We start from the raw sequence: 16,660 nt of genomic DNA, 5'->3' as shown, positions 1-16,660 counted from the left end.
TGTTACATATCCGGACAGGAAGGACACCTTAAAAAATTCAAAAATAAACGAAACAAACAAAATTTCAAAAAGCTCTAGGAGCTGCCGCAATGTTCTAAGCAATGCATGCTCAGTGAAGTCCCATCCCGTCTTGTCCAAATCAGGGGTGTAAAATGGGTTTATGGGCACAATCTGGTTGCATATGCATGACAAGTTTGAATTTTTTTTTTCTTTTGTTTGAGGTTGCAGTTCTGCTGGTGAAAACCAGTAGCTATATCTTCTGTAATTGTTGCATGGCCATCACTTGAACAAAAGAAAAAGCTCTTGCTGAAGTGTATTGTGATGTTTTTTTGTAGAGTTTATTTAATCTATACATTTCAGATACATGTGACTTTCTTAGTGCTGGTTAACACATTTTTTTTATGGAAATGTTTTTTTTTTTTTTTTTTAAACAAAGTGCATCCAAGAGGCATTCAAGAAGCGTCAACTAGTTTAAGCTATCATAAGAGAAAATGTACATACCGTATGCCTCTGCTACAGCCATAAGCCTTTTTCCTTTCCCAATCATAAAATTATTCATTTAGAAAGCAGTCTTGTGGTAAATCATATAGGTAGAAATGGCAAATATTGATTGCACCAATCTCAAAAAATTTTAACATGTGAAATATAGAATATACATATGTAACTAATGCAAGCTATTGTGGTATGTGAAACTGACAGGAAAAAATTCTTTCATTCATTGACAAGACACCAGAATCTTCTTGACCATTAAGTTATTATGCTCCCTACAGGATTAAGACACCTAGGCAGGAAAAAGCTTTACCACGCCTATGGGGCAGTCCCAGGGGGTATACTCCCACTTCCTGCTATGGGCGTTCCTTTTTTTTTTTTTTTTTTCTGCCTAGTCAGGACCTAGTTCCTTGCTGGGATCTCTGATCCTAGCATGTTTTTAAACTTGATTTTTTTCCTCTTATTTTCTGTTCCTGTGAGAACTACAATCAACTGCTAGACTGGGTGACGGACTGGATATTCTAGAACCTTATGGTCTACCCAGTCAGGCCAGCGAGCGCGACCGGACCTCAGCTCCACGCTAGGTCGGCCGTGACATAGCCCCACTGGACGGGGGCTGTCCGACAAGTTAAACGTCACACTTGGACAGATAGACCTGGTCACGACCTGAGTCGCAGCGTACCTGTTGCCTGCAGCACCCGCATTCCAATGGTGCGGTGGTCTGTCTGGAGTGGTGCCCACCCGGTTTCCATGGTTCCACTGGTGGACTTTTGAGGTGGACAGGTGCCCCTCCCAGTGACGGTCCGACACCCGGGTTCCCTTCCTTCCCACATAGTGCCCCCCCTCATTTATTGGGGTCCCCCTGTGGACCACCATCCATTCACCCATACCTTGCACCCCCCGCGCTTTCATCTGCATCCTCTGTCTCCGCAGTTTCTGAGGTTGATCTGGCTGCCGCGGATGCCAGTCACCCTACTGGGTCTGCATCCACGCACCCTGAGTGCTCTGATTGTGAGGGTGATTCCTCTTCCACTACGGCCGCGCATTAAAAGGCGCTGGTGGATAAACTGATTGGACTGGTTCTTAAAACTTTAAAACTGGAGGACGCATCTACTGCTGCGTCGGAGACGCCGGTACATTTCAGTACCCACAGATCCTCCAAAGGGGGCAAAGGTTTTCCCCTTTTGCCACCTATTTTGATAGGATTGTCGCGGGTCAGTGGGGTTTCCCTAAGTGCTCTGTCGGGGTGCCTATGCATTTTGCTAGAAGGTATCTGTATGAAGAGTCGCTGTTAAAAAAAAAAAAAACAAAAAAAAACCAGTACCGCCTATGGTGGATTCTCAGGTTTCCAGGTTAAATAAAGCCACCCTTATCTTGGTGGAGGACTCGCCGTCTTAGAAGGACCCTTTTGACAAGAGAGCTGAATCTCTGGTCCGATACTGTTTTTTTTTTTTTTTTTTTTTTAACCATGGCAGGTTCCATCCTTAGACTAGTGTTTTTTACCATAACTTTGGTTTCCCAGACCTTAAACGGAATGGGCAAAGCTTTGACGCCAGGATTTGAAAGGGGAACAGATTCCCCTGATTTCAGAGCTGGCCAGTTTGTCCAGGAGTTGCAGTTCATCCGTGATGCCTCTTTGGGTGTGGCTCTCATATTAGTTTGCAGGGTATCTGTAACAGTGGTGATCTTTCGGCGCATGATATGGCTCAAATACTGGTCTGCAGACCAGGCTTTCAAGAAGGTCCTGTCTGATCTCCTTTTTTTCTAGGAAATCGCTTGTTCGGAGCTTCCATGGATGAGATCATTAAGGGTCTTACGGTGGGGGGGTTCTCTTCTCCTACAGGCTGCCAGGAGCAAGGAGTCTCGTCGCAAACGTGGCCATTTTCTTCTAGGCTCACAGGCGGCCCTTTCATTTCTCAGGACAAGGAATCATCGAAACCAGTTCGAACCCCCTCCGAATGTTCGAAGAGGACGTGGTCTGATAAGCCCTGGGCGGATCCCTCTAGACCTGCGGGCAAGCCCTCTTCTGCCTGAAGGGGGCTTTCATCCATATCTGGGGTGGAGGGTTGTCTTTTTTTCTTTCCGGACCCGTGGACCTACTTGATTCAAGACAGGTGTGTCCACGAGCTGATTCCAGCTACAAGATCGACTTTCAGACTTGGCCTCCGACAAGGTTCTTCCCTTCCAACCTGCGTTTGTCCTCGGATCGCCTGCGAGCTCTCCTTGGGGCCGTGCAGGATCTGCTCTTACAAGGGGTCATTGTACCTGGTTCAGTGGTTTTAATCGAACCCATTTACTGTTCCCAGGAAGGAAGGCAAAGTTCGTCAAATCCTGGACCTCAAGGCCTTGAACCGCTTTGTGCGAGTACAAAAATTCCAGATGGAATCCATTTGCACGGTAGTAGCATCTTTTCATCAAGGGGATATTTTGGCCTCTATCGATATCAAGGACACTTGCCTTCATATGCCCATATATGTCGGGCATCAGCGTTTTTTTTTTTTTCGTTTTGCCATGGGCGAGGAGCCTTATCAATTTGCGGCGTTACCATTTGGTCTCGCCTCAGCTCCTCTGGTGTTCACAAAAGTGCTGGTTCCGGTGTTAGCATTGTTGCGACAGCTGGGGATTACGCTGCTGGGATACCTGGACGATCTTCTACGAGCAGAGTCTCGGACTGCTCTACAGGACAACCTGGACATCGCTGTGCGGACTCTTCTGAAAATTCAGAATCCACCTGAACTCCTGCAGTCTGTTCTGGTCCCCCCCCCCCCCCCCCCCTCCGTTGGACTATCTGGGTCTGACTCTTGACTCGACCTCAGCCAGGGTGTTTCTCCCACTGGACAAGTTCCAGAAACTGCAGGATGCCTTTCGACTTCTGTTGTCCAGCAGTTGGACGTCTCTCCGGACTTGCATGCGGGTGCTAGGCCTGATGGTGTCTACCTTTTTGAGGCAGTTCTATTTGCACAGTTTCATATGAGACCCCTGTAAAGGGAGATTCATGCCACCCCTGTAAAGGGAGATTCATGCCAAGTGGGATAAGAATCCAATTTCTGGACAATCTGATCCTGTTAAGCCGGGGTACGAGTGTCCCTGATTTGGTGGCTTCGCTGACCGGCTCTTCGGCAGGGAAAATCCTTCCCCTGTACTGCACAGTGATCATCACGGACACCTTCCTGTATGGGTGGGGAGGTGTTTTGGGCACGGCCTGTGCTTGGGGTTTGGACTCTAATAGCCTAGACTCCTCCAATCAACGTATAGGAACTTTGGGCGATCAGACTTTATGGCCCATTGGACGGTTCGCCGTCAGGGGTGTCCGGTAGAGATTCAATCCGACGGCCGTGGCATATGTCCATCAAGGGGGCACCAAAAAGGTCCAAACCGCTCGGGAATTAGCCAGCATTCTATGGTGGGTGGAACTTTTAGTTTCAGTGCTCTCGGCTGTGCATATTCCTGGGGAGGAAAATTGGCGATCGGATTACCTCAGTCGACAGGCCTTGGACCAAGGAGACTGGTCACTTCATCCGAGGGGTTTCATCAACGGTCTCCAGTGGGGAACTCCCGAGGTGTATCTGTTGGTCTCTCTTGTCAACAGGAAGGTGCAGAGCTTCGTTGCAAGGTGTTGGGATCCTCATGCCAATGCCATGGATGCACTGGTGGCTCCTTGGAGGCAATATTGTCTGATCTACGCCTTTCCCCCTCTCAAACTTCTGCGAAGGATCTAGCCAGAAGGAATTCCGGTCACCCTTGTAGCCCCAGACTGGCTTCGTCGGTCTTGGTACGCCAACCTGGTACGGCTGGTTGCCGATGTCCCTTGGAGACTCCCTCTCAGGGAAGACCGGTTGGCCCAAGTGCTTATCTTCCATCCTGCTTTAGTTACCGGCTTTAACGGCTTGGCTGTTGAAAGCCAGGTGCTGAAGTATAGGGAGATGTCTGACCCGGTGATTCCCACGTTGTTTAAAAGTCAGGAAATCTACCTCCTAGGAAGATTTACCATTGCGTCTGAAATTCGTACATTGCGTGGTGTGAGTCTTTGGGGGTTTCTCCCTGTTCCTTTTCGGTGGCTCGAATTTTGGCGTTCCTTCAAAGAGATGTGGAACAGTGCCTGGCCTTGGGTACCATCAAGGGTCAGGTTTCGGCTTTGGCGATTTTTTAATTTTTTTCTTTCAACGTCCTTGGGCTACGCATTCCTTGGTTCGCACCTTTTGTTCAGGGGGTTCGCCACTTGGCTCCGACTGTGCGGTCTGTTGCCTCTGTGGGGACATCATTTGGTGCCATCGGTTCTTCAGAAACCACCTTTTGAAAATATTCACAAGATTCCCCTGTTTACATTGTCCTAGAAGGTAGCCTTCTTGGTGGCGGCTACCTACGAATGCAAGGTGCCCCAAGCTGGCAGCTTTGTCTTGTCCACCTTATTTGGTGGTTCAGAGATAGTGGTGCTTCGCCCTTGTCAATCGTTCTTCCTAAGATCATCTCTGGTTTCCGTCTGAATGACGACATTGTGTTGCCTTCCCTGTGTCCTAAGCATCCTAAGGAGATTGCCTTTCATTCTCTGGTTGTGGTTCAGGCGATCAGGGTGTACCTGGTCGCAACTGAGTCATTTAGGAAATCAGACACTTTTTTTTTTTTTTTTTGTCCTCACGGATGGACCTCGCAAAGGGTTGGCCGCGTCTACTGTGTTCTTTCCAGATGGCAACGACAGACGGTAGTGCAGGCCTATTCAATCAAGGGTCAGATTCCTCCTTTCCCTGTTAAGGCGCATTCTACGCCGACGCTTAGTGTCTCCTGGGCCCTCTGCCATCCGGCGTCAGTGATGCAGGTTTGCAAGGTGGCCAAGGTGGTTGCCTGTGAACACTTTCACAAAATTTTACAAAGTAGATGTGTTGGCGTCTGCGAATGTTGCTTTTGGCCGCAAAGTTTTGCAGGCTGCTCTTTTGAGAGGATTTGAGGGTGTATTATATTTTAGGTGGGCTCTAGTTGTTCCTGGTTGAGCTCCATGTTACCTGGTGAGCTAGGTTTAGCCTGTTGGAATCTTTTTTTTTTTTTTTTTTTTTTTTACCCCTCACGTTTTTGGCACTGCTTTGGGACGTCCCAATGGTCAAGAAGTTTCTGGAGCGGTGTCAGTCAATAAACGAAAGAGAAAATTGGATTTTTGTCTCTCCGTAAATTCTTTTCTCTGATGTTCATTGACGGACACAGCACCCACCCCTCTATTGAGTTGGGTTATTTTTTCTTCTAACACTGCTTTAAACACTGAATGCCTATAGCAGGAAGTGGGAGTACACCCCCTGGGACATGGTAAAGCTTTCTACTGCCTAGTGTCCTACTCCTGTAGGTGGCGGCAGAACCCTATCGTCAAGAAGATTCTGGAGCTGTGTCCATCAATGAAAATCAGAGAAGGATTTTACGGTAAGACAAAAAAGCTTTTTCTCAAGTCCTCAGACAGTCGCCACCCACTCATTCAGTCTTCACCAATGGGTATTGACTTCATATCCATAGGAGCAAGCTAGGCATAAGATTTGTTAAACAAAGTAATCTACATAGACACACCTATGGGGCTGTCCCACTGGTCCAATACCCCCTGCTATCAGCATTCCCAACTCAGATTGTCTTCTGCCTAGTTGAGGAGTAAGATGGGCTTCCCTGTGCTGGGGCTACAGTCTCAGCCTTCTATTTTATGATTTTATTTTCTGAAAATGGGTTTCTCTTACGTCCTCTGACAGTCGCCGCCCCTTCCCAAGTCTTCACCAATGGGTATTGACCTTTGCTCCGTAGGAGTAGCTAGGCAACAAGAATTAATACAAAGCTTTTAACATAGACACACCCCTAGGGGCTATTCCCTCAGTCAATACCTCCCTGCACCAGCATTCCCAACTCAGTTTGACTTTGCCTAGCTTAGGAGTAGCTGGCTATCCTGTGCTGGGGCTCAGTCTCAGCCTTCTACCCTTTCTTTGATTTTATTTCAAGTATTTTTCTCTTTTCCTTGCTAGCTGTTATTTTGTCAGCCTTAGTTTAGGATCTTCTGATGAAGAAGCATCATGCGGAGCTGGGTCTCGGACTGGCCGCCCTGCATCCCAGGGCTGATAGCCAGATGGATCCCCAGCCTGCCATCGAGCGTTCAGCTTAGGTTTTACCCTGGCACATTGAACGACCCATCCCTGTTCGCTGCAGGGATGCTGCCTGTGAGGTGGCTACCTCACTGGACGCCATGACTGCGGTCCACAAGCGTCCTGGCTGCGGCACTCCCTGTCTGCCCTGATAGCGGTTTGTCGCTGGAGACGGCTCCCCACGCCATCTGGTACGGTAAGCACCTTCTGTGTGGGGGCCTTCTGTATGGGTGTCAGTCTGTGGCTGTGTATACCCTCCATGTCTGTGTAACTGCGGGCTCCCTGTCAGATCCCTGTGTGGCTGCATGCCTGTGGGCTGCGAGGGGGGGGCCATCCTGCTCTGCTGTTTTATTATGCTCTGGGTGCAGTGTGTGTGCGGCGATCCGCCATTTTATTTGACTGTATACTGTGACCGGCCCTGTCTCTATGCAGCGTCGTGTTTTGGCGCCATTCGCCGCCATTTTGGTGGGCGATGCTGTCCATGCACATGGCGGCGCCATTTTATTGTAGCCTTTTTCCCTCTACCGAGCGGCCATTTTGCTGGAGCCTTCCATAGGCTATATCTATCAGTCAGCATTGCATCACTTCCTCTTTCCCCGGGAACAGCGATCGGTGGCAGCAGTCTGGTGTGCTCTCTCCAGGTTTTTACCTGTCTGTCCTGTCATTCCTTGCTCAGTGTTTGTCTATCCCTGCGGGGTCAGTACATACAGCAGTGTGCGGTGGGCTACGCTCGCCGTGGTTTCAAAGGGCCAGTACCTTTATTGCCTTTCTGTACTGGGGCATGGATTCTCAGGATAGCAAGTTTCCCCCCCGCCCTGGTGGGGGACCAGGGGGCTGCTGCGCACCCTCCGAGGGGGCCGGTCTGACCACTGTAGTGGCTTCCTTGGTGTCTCAGGTGCTGATGCTGCTGGCTGAACGATCCGCAAAAAGGGCCAGGTTATCCATTTCCTCTGATTCAGAGGGCGATATGGCTGCTGGGGCTGGCGTGCCCTTCTCAGGGTCCCGCTCATCCTTGGACCTTGTGGGGTGGACCTTGTGGGGTCTGAGGGAGAGCCTGAGGTGCAGGGGGTTGATGTTTCTCCCCCTGCCTTGCCTGAAGAGCTTGCACTCATGAATGAGCTGATTGCCTCCATAAAGGACACCTTGCACTTGGAGGATGAGCCTACTCCTCCTGCTAGGATGTCTGCTTTCGGAACAGAGGGCTCGCAAATCAGCGCAGGTTTTTCCCTGCCCTGCTGAATTTCACCATACGGTTAATGAACAGTGGCGCAATTTAAAGAAGCCTTTTACTGTGCCAAATAAGCTTAAATTACTTTATCCGTTTGCGCCTGCCACCGACGAGCGTTGGTGTGTGGCGCCTCCGGTGGATCACGCGGTAGCCGTTTTGAACAAAGCTACTGCGTTGCCCTCCGAGGATACCCTGGTTTTCCGGGACCCTACGGACAGGAGAATAGAGTCTCTTGCCCGTCATGCCTATATGGTGGCTGGTTCTATGCTGAAGCCTATTTTTGCTTCCATTATGGCGGCGCAGGCTGTTGCTGATTGGACCAAGATGCTCAGGCGCACCTTGGCGGCTGATTCCGCTCCGCCTACCACGTTGGCTATGGTGGACCTGATCCATCAGGGTGTCATGTACTTGTGTGATGCAGACTTGAATTTAGCTCCTTGGCTGCACGCCCGTCCAGCGTGGCGGTACTGAACCGTCTGATTTGGCTGAAGAATTGGTCGGTCGACCAATCCTCTCGCAAGACGCTGGCGGATTTTCCCTACGCGGGGTCTCGCCTTTTTGGCGATGTTTTGGATACCCTGATAAAAGGGGTTATGGGGGGCAAGAGTACTCTCCTGCCCCAGTCTTTCAAGCATAAGTCTTTCCGTGGAAAGCGGAGTTCCTCGTCTAGGCCCTCTCAGGGGTCCTTTCGTGCCTTTTCGGTCGCAGTCCAAGGGCAAGCCCTTCAAAGGCCAAGGCTCCCAGAAGAAGCTGTGGGCGGGGAAGCAGAAGTCCGGCCAGTCTGGGTCAACTTCCCATACCACTTCCGCCTGAAGGGGCGCCCTCACCCGTTTCTGGGGTGGGGGGACGTCTGCGCGGTTTCCTACAACCTTGGCTGGCCCACGTTCGGGACAGGTGGGTTCAGGAAATCGTTCGATCTGGTTACAAAATCGAATTTCTCTCTCGGCCGGCGGGCAGATTTTTTCCCTCAAATCTTCAGCTGTCTCCGGAGCGCTTGCAGGATTTGTACCTGGCGGTGCGGGACCTGCAGGCCCAGGGGGTGGTGGTCCCGGTGCCTCATCGGGACAGATTTCAGGGGTTTTACTCCAATCTGTTCACTGTGCCCAGAAAGGAGGGCAAAGTGCGTCTGATTCTGGACTTGAAAGCTCTGAACCGCTTTGTGCGGGTTCGCAAGTTTCGCATGGAATCCCTTCGCTCAGTGGTGGCTGCCCTGAGTCCGGGGGAATTCATGGCCTCCATCGATCTGAAGGATGCGTACCTACACATCCCCATTTTCGAGGGTCACCAGAGGTACCTTCGATTCGCCATTGCGGAGGATCATTACCAATTCGTGGCGTTACCTTTCGGTCTCGCTTCGGCTCCACGGGTTTTTACCAAAGTGCTGGCGCCGATTCTGGCCCTGTTGCGAGCACAGGGCATTGCTGTCTTGGGGTATCTGGACGATATCCTGATACGATCAAACGCCTGTCAGAGCCTGGTTACCGACCTGTCCACCACGATGCGGACTCTGCAGGAGTTCGGTTGGACCATAAACATTCCGAAGTCGACTCTGTGTCCTTCGGTTCGCCTTCCCTATCTGGGAATGATTCTGGACTCTGTCCAAGCGAAGGTCTTCCTGCCGGAGGACAAGCTTCGGACTCTTCAGGACGAGGTCAGGTCCCTCAGGGACAACCGGCACTCGTCTCTCCGGACATGCATGAGAGGTCTAGGTCTAATGGTCTCGTCTTTCGAGGCGATCCCTTTTGCCCAGTTTCACACGTGGGGTCTCCAGGCGGAGATTCTGACCGAGTGGGACAGGCGGCCGCAATCCCTGGATCTGCGGATCTCGTTGAGCCAAGACACCAGAAGGGATCTTCTGTGGTGGCTCCAGTCCCCGGCGGTGTCGGGGGGCAAGTCTTTTCGTCCATTGTCGTGGACGGTGCTCACCACGGATGCCAGCCTGTCGGGCTGGGGTGGTGTTCTGGGCGTTCTGTCCGCCAATGGAACTTGGTCGGAGGAAGAGTCCTCCCTCCCGATCAACATTCTGGAATTAAGAGCGATTTAAAGCTTTGCCTTCTGAGATGGACGGACCGGCTTCGGGGCCGTCCGGTTTGGGTTCAGACGGACAATGCCACAGCGATGGCTTACATCAACCACCAAGGGGGCACCAGGAGTGCCCGAGCGGCTCGGGAAGTAGCCGACATTCTGTCTTGGGCCGAGACACACGTCCCGGCGATAACGGCAGTTCACATACCGGGGGTGGAGAACTGGCAGGCTGATTATCTAAGTCGCCAGACCCTGGACCAGGGAGAATGGTCTCTTCACCCGGATGTCTTCCAGATGTTGTGCGCGAAGTGGGGTTCCCCAGATGTGGACCTGTTCGCGTCTTGTCTGAACAACAAGGTGGAAAGGTTCGTGGCAAGGACGCGCGATCCTCGGGCAGACGCCTCAGACGCGTTAGTGGCGCCCTGGCATCAGTATCGTCTGATGTATGCCTTTCCACCGATTCAGCTGCTGTCCAGGCTTCTTCGCAGGTTAGCCTCGGAACCGCACACGGTGATTCTGGTAGCGCTGGACTGGCCTCGCCGGTCCTGGTACGCAGACCTCGTAAATCTGGCTGTCGACGCTCCGTGGCGTCTGCCACTTCGGGAAGATCTCCTGTCTCAAGGGCCGATATTCCATCCTGCTTTACAGTCGCTGGCTTTAACGGCCTGGCTGTTGAAAGCCAGGTCCTGAAGGATAGGGGTCTCTCCCCTGAGGTCATTCCCACTTTGATCAAGGCCAGAAAAGCCTCTTCGGGTAAAATTTACTACCGTACTTGGAAAGCATACTTTGCCTGGTGTGAGTCCAGGGGGTATTCCCCTCGCTCATACTCGGTGTCGAGAGTGTTGGCTTTCCTCCAAACTGGAGTGGACCAGCGTTTGGCGCTGGCCACAATTAAGGGTCAGATTTCTGCGCTGGCCGTTCTCTTTCAACGCCCTGTGGCGTCTAATTTATTGGTTAGCACCTTTGTTCAGGGGGTGCGACACTTGGCCCCTCCTAGGAGGGACCCTCTACCTCCATGGGACTTGAACTTGGTTCTGTCCGTGTTGCAACAGGCTCCCTTTGAAAAGATCAGGGAGATCTCGTTGTCTCTATTGTCCAAGAAGGTTGCCTTTTTGGTGGCGATCACTTCGGCTCGCAGGGTGTCGGAGCTGGCAGCTTTGTCCTGCAATTCTCCCTACCTGGTGGTCCACAAGGATAAGGTGGTCCTGCGGCCTAACCCATTTTTCTTTCCGAAAAGGATATCGGAATTTCACCCGATTTGAAGACATTGTCTTGCCTTCGCTCTGCGCGAAGCCTAAGCATCCGAAGAAGGTTGCCTTACATTCCTTGGATGTTGTCCGGGCGATCAGAGTTTACCTGTCGTCCACTAAATCTTTTCGCAAGTCGGATTCCCTCTTTGTCCTTCCTGAGGGACCTCGGAAGGGCATGGCGGCGTCGGCTGCGACTATCGCCAAATGGATCAGACAGATCATTGAACAAGCCTATGCCTTGAAGGGGAAGGTTCCTCCCTTCCCTGTGAAGGCGCACTCTACCAGGTCTTTGAGTACGTCTTGGGCTTTCCGGCATCAAGCTTCTGTGGCCCAGGTGTGTAAGGCGGCGACTTGGTCGTCCGTTCACACCTTCTCAAAATTCTATAAGGTGGATGTTCAGGCATCGGCTGATGCCTCCTTTGGCCGTAAAGTTCTCAGTGCGGCAGTCTCCTGGGGACCCTTGTTTTCCTGGGCCCTTGGTTGTTGGGGTGTTTTACCCCTGGGTTACTTGTTTTTCCTGGATTGTTGCTCTTGTTGAGCACGTTTTCCTGTTGCCCAGTTGGTTCTCTTACTATGGTAAGGTTCCTTTCTCTGATGTGGGTACTGCGTTGCCTTTTCTGCGGTTGCGTCTCCCACCCTCAGGTCTACACTGCTTTGGGACGTCCCATTGGTGAAGACTTGGGAAGGGGCGGCGACTGTCGGAGGACGTAAGAGAAAACTGAATTTTTGTAAAATCTTACCGTAAAATTCCTTTCTCTGAGTCCTCTGACAGTCGCCGCCCCCCGCCCCTCTTTTGGGGTTTTTGTGTACTCTTACTGCTATGCTACCAAACTGAGTTGGGAATGCTGGTGCAGGGAGGTATTGACTGAGGGGACAGCCCCTAGGGGTGTGTCTATGTTAAAAGCTTTGTATTAACAATTCTTGTTGCCTCGCTACTCCTACGGAGCAAAGGTCAATACCCATTGGTGAAGACTTGGGAAGGGGCGGCGACTGTCGGAGGACTCAGAGAAAGGAATTTTACGGTAAAACAAAAATTCAGTTTTTTCTTTGCACTACTAGCTGTTTAGCGTTTAGTTAGTCGGATCTTCGGATGAAGACGTCGCGGAGCTGCACTGGTCGTGCTGATATCCCAGGACAGAGGGCCTTATAGAATCCCAGCCCGCCATCGAGCGTTTAGCAGGCTATGCGTACGCCCTGGCCTCGCAAACGACCTGTCCCAGTCCTCAGGGATGAAAGCCCGTGAGGTGGCCACCTCACCTGGACGTCTCATCCACGGTTCCGTGCCTTGCTAGCGTCCTGCGTTTTTGGCTGACACTGGGGTGGGAGGTTTCCCGTCGATGTGAGGCACCCCACGCCATCGGGTATGGTAAGTACATTCTATGTGCGGCCTCTGTCTGGGTCTGGCTGTCCTGTGTGTCTGTGGTATCCCCTAAAGTCTGTGCGTTTTTGGGGCTCCCTTTCTCCCGATCCCTGCGGGGCTCTAACACAGCTAGCTCGCTATGTGGGGGTCCCTCTCCTATGTAACACTTCTGGTGTTTGTGGAGGTGCAGACACGTGTGGCGACCGCTGCGGGGTTAAAAACCGCCGGTCCGCCATTTTAGGTGTGGGCAGCATGCTAACTTCACTGTGGGCGCTTCTACAGCGATGCGTGTAGTGTTTTGGCGCCTTACGGCGCCATCTTGTGTGTGGCACTGTTACTTCTGAGCACATGTCGGCGGCCATTTTCCAGAAGCCTCCCATTACTTTCTATGGGCAACCATGTTTCCTTAGTCTGAAGTCCTAGTTCAGCCTCCTGCAGTGACATCATTTCCTTATTCGGTACAGAGAAGTTCGGCAGGCATGTGGTAACACTTGTGGGGTTTGTCTTGCTGTTTTTTTGTGGGAATACCTTCTGGCTGTCAGCTTATTCCTGTTTGGGGGTCTGCTTGCAGAATCCTTCATAGCGGTGTACAGCGGTGCGCTTTAAGGGCCAGTACCTTGGAAAAAAATAAATAAAAATTATGTAGTCCCAGGACAGCAAATTTCCCCCAGCTTTGGTGGGTAATTCAGGTTCCTCCGAATCTTCTGCTCTGACTGCTGTACTTGCGACTTTAGCGTCCAAGGTGGATCTTTTGATGTCTGAACGGGATACTAGAAAAAGGCCTAGGGTCTCTCTCTCTTCTGATTCTGAATCTGACATGGTTGCCGTAGATGGTGTGCCCCTTGAGGGGTCTCGCTCTTCTCAGTCTGAGGGGGGAGACTGAGGATGCAGGGGTGGATGATTCCCCCCTGGGACGGCCGAGGACCGTGCAGCTATGGATGTGCTGATCATTGCCGTTAAGGAAACACTACATTTAAAGGAAACACTACATTTAGAGGATGAGCCCAATCCTCCGGGAAAACGGTCCTCTTTTGGTACCCACAGATCCCGTAAGGCGGCGCAGGTATATTCCTTGCCCCGCTGAGTTCCACTAAACTGTGAATGAACAATAGCGTAACTTGAAGCGCACTTTTGTGGTGCCAAAGAAGTTTCAGCTCCTCTACCCCTTTGTGTCTCCTACGGATTCGCGCTGGCCTGTGGATCACACTGTGGCCAGATTGAACAGGGCCACTCTGGTACCCACCGAGGATTCTCCGGTGTTTAGGGATCCTACGGATAGGAGGCTGGAATCTCTTGCCCGACATTCCTACATGGTGGCGGGTTCCATGCTGAAACCTTTTTTCGCCTCTGTCATGGTGGCTCAAGCCGTGGCGGATTGGACCAAAGTGCTCAGACGCACCCTCGTGGCTGATTCTGCCCCCCCCACTACCTTGGAGACGGTGGACCAGATTTATCAAGGGGTCATGTATTTGTGCGATGCGGCCTTGAACGAGGCCCGTTGGCTGTGCGCTTATCTAGGGTCGCAGTGCTTAATCGCCGCTTGATTTGGTTGAAAAGCTGGTCGGCTGACCAGACTTCCAGGAAGACGGTGTCTGACATCCCTTATGCTGGATCTCGTCTTTTTGGGGAATCCCTGGATGAATGGGTTAAAGGTGTCACTGGGGGCAAGAGCACTCTGTTGCTCCAGAATCCTATGGGTAAGTTCTTCCGTGGTAAGTGGGGTCCTTTTGTGCCTTCAAGGTGCAGGACAAGGGAAAACCTTTCAAGGGCCAGGGTGGCCAGAGAAAGCCCTGGGCGGGCAGGCAAAAGACCGCCCAGGCTGGTACGGCGGACCAGTCTGCCACTGCCTGAAGGGGCGCCCTCACCCGTTTCAGGGGTGGGGGGACGTCTGCGCGGTTTCCTCCAACCTTGGCTGCTCCGGATTCCGGACAGGTGGGTTCAGGAAATAATTCGATCAGGTTACAAAATCAAATTCCTTTCGCGACCAGCGGACAGGTTCTTTCCCTCAAATCTTCATTTGACCCCGGATCGGCTGCAAGATCTTCATCGGACGGTTCAGGATCTACTCGCCCAGGGGGTGATCGTCCCGGTGCCTCATCGGGACAGATTTCGGGGGTTTTTACTCAAATCTGTTCACTGTGCCCAAAAAGGAGGGCAAGGTGCGTCCGATTCTGGACTTGAAAGCTCTTAACCGCTTTGTGCGCGTTCAAAAATTCCGCATGGAATCACTCCGCTCAAGGGTGGCCTCCCTGAGTCCGGGACACTTCCTGGCATCTATCGACCTAAAGGATGCGTCATCAAACCAGAATGGATCTTCTGTGGTGGCTCCAGTCCCCGACCGTAGTGGAGGGAAAATCCTTCCGGCCGTTGCCGTGGACAGTGATTACCACGGATGCCAGCCTGTCGGGCTGGGGTAGCGTACTGGGCAACCTGTCTGCCCAGGGCACTTGGTCGGTGGAGGAATCATCCCTACCGATGAACATCTTGGAATTGAGAGCGATCAGGCTGTGCCTGCTCCATTGGTCGGATCCTCTTCAGGGCTGCCCTGTGCGGGTGCAGACGGACAATGCCACTGCGGTGGCTTACATCAATCACCAAAGGGGCACCAGGAGTGCCTGGGCGGCCCAGGAGGTGACCAGTATTCGGTCTTGGGCCCAGACTCGCGTCATGGCGATTTCGGCAGTTCACATTCCGGGTGTGGAGAACTGGCAGGCGGATTATCTGAGCCGCCAGACCCTGGACCATGGGGAATGGTCCCTGCCCCCAGAGGTGTTTCAAATGCTGTGTACGAAATGGGGATCCCCGGATGTGGATCTGTTAGTGTTCCGGCTAAACAAGGTGGGAAGGTTCGTGGCAAGAACACGCGATCCTCTGGCAGACGCATCGGGTGCGCTGGTGGTGCCTTGGCACCGGTATCGTCTGATATATGCCTTTCCCCCGATCCAGCTGTTGTCCAGGTTCCTGCGCAGGTTAGTCTCGGAACCGAGGTTGGTGATTCTGGTGGCCCCAGACTGGCAACGCCGGTCCTGGTACGCGGACATCGTTCAACTGGCCGTTGAGCCTCCATGGCAGCTACCGTTAGACGATCTACTGTCGTGGGGACCATCTTTCATCCTGCTTTAGTCGCTGGCTTTAACGGCATGGCTGTTGAAAGCCAGGTCCTGAGAGACAAGGGTCTCTCCTCTGAGGTCATTCCTACTTTGCTCAAGGTGAGGAAAGCCTCGTCCGGTAAGATCTATTACCGTACTTGGAAGGCTTATTTTGCCTGGTGTGAAGCCAGGGGCTTCTCTCCTCGTGCCTACTCGGTGGTGAGGGTGTTGGCCTTCTTGCAAACTGGTGTGGATCAGCGCCTGGCGTTGACCTCGATTAAGGGCCAGCTGTCTGCTCTGGCCGTCCTTTTTCAGCGCCCCTTGGCGTCTAACTCTTTGATTCGCACCTTTATTCAGGGTGTGCGTCATTTGGCCTCTACCTCCTTGGGACTTGAACTTAGTTCTGTCCGTCTTACAACGTCCCCCCTTTGAAAACATCAGGGAAATTTCTTTGCCTCTGCTGTCAAAAAAGGTTGCTTTTTTTTAGTAGAGCTCGCTTCAGCAAGCAGAGTGTTGGAATTTTTTTGTCTTGCCGCTCCCCTTACCTGGTGGTTCATAGGGATAATATGGTCTTGCGACCCAACCAGTCCTTCCTTCCAAAGGTGGTTTTCTGATTTTCACCTTAATGAGGACTGTTTTGCCTTCGCTTTGTGTGAATCCTAAGCATCCTAAGGAGTTTGCATTGCTTTCCCTGGATGTTGTCAGGGTGATCAGGATTTACCTGTCCTCCACTGAATCCTTTCGGAAGGCTTCGATGGCCCAGGTGTGAAAGGCTGCGACTTGGTCGTCAGTGCACAGCTTTTCAAAATTCTACAAACTTGATGTTCTGGCATCGGCGGATGCCTCCTTTGGCCGCAAGGTTCTGTGTGCGGCAGTGCTTTGATGGGGTCAAAGCACTGCCGCTGTCTGTTGGGGGTTGTTGTTTTCTCCCCCTTTGGTTATTTGCTTCCTGGGTTGTTGCTCCTGTTGAACCGCAAGGTAATCCTCTGGGCAACAGAAAACTCAAGTAATGTTCCTTTCTCTGACGTGGGTACTGCGTTGCCTTTATGATGGTCACGTTTCCCACCCCTCATGTCTACACTGCTTTGGGACACCCCATTGGTGAAGAGTGAATGAGT

At 52.0% G+C, this 16,660-nt stretch overlaps 1 protein-coding gene across 1 annotated transcript in view; it reads left to right on the top strand.

The window, feature by feature from the left end:
- The window catches only part of ESPL1 (extra spindle pole bodies like 1, separase), a 270,074-nt gene that overhangs the window by 33,349 nt on the left and 220,065 nt on the right, over window positions 1-16,660 (top strand). The gene's annotated exons all lie outside the window — the stretch shown is intronic.

This window comes from Pelophylax lessonae (assembly GCF_965119305.1).
Source record: "Pelophylax lessonae genome assembly, chromosome: 2".
Lineage (NCBI taxonomy): Eukaryota > Metazoa > Chordata > Amphibia > Anura > Ranidae > Pelophylax > Pelophylax lessonae.
This window is presented reverse-complemented; position numbering and strand designations above follow the sequence as displayed.